Here is a 618-nt window from a genome sequence, read left to right as displayed (position 1 = left end):
CGGTCTCTCTGTTCTCTCTCTCTCTCTGTTCTCTCTCTCTGTTCTCTCTCTCTCTCTGTTCTCTCTCTGTTCTCTGTTCTCTCTCTGTTCTCTCTCTCTCTGTTCTCTCTCTGTTCTCTCTCTCTCTGTTCTCTCTCTGTTCTCTCTCTCTGTCTCTCTCTCTGTTCTCTCTCTGTTCTCTCTCTGTTCTCTCTCTGTTCTCTCTCTGTTCTCTCTCTCTCTGTTCTCTCTCTGTTCTCTCTCTCTCTGTTCTCTCTCTGTTCTCTCTCTGTTCTCTCTCTGTTCTCTCTCTCTGTTCTCTCTCTGTTCTCTCTCTCTGTTCTCTCTCTGTTCTCTCTCTGTTCTCTGTTCTCTCTCTGTTCTCTCTCTGTTCTCTCTCTGTTCTCTCTCTGTTCTCTCTCTGTTCTCTGTTCTCTCTCTGTTCTCTCTCTGTTCTCTCTCTCTGTTCTCTCTCTCTCTGTTCTCTCTCTTCTGTTCTCTCTCTGTTCTCTCTCTCTCTGTTCTCTCTCTGTTCTCTCTCTCTGTTCTCTCTCTGTTCTCTCTCTCTGTTCTCTCTCTGTTCTCTCTCTGTTCTCTCTCTCTGTTCTCTCTCTCTCTGTTCTCTCTCTCTGTTCTCTC

The sequence above is a fragment of the Pelophylax lessonae genome (assembly GCF_965119305.1).
Source record: "Pelophylax lessonae genome assembly, chromosome: 4".
NCBI classification, from domain to species: domain Eukaryota; kingdom Metazoa; phylum Chordata; class Amphibia; order Anura; family Ranidae; genus Pelophylax; species Pelophylax lessonae.
This window is presented reverse-complemented; position numbering follows the sequence as displayed.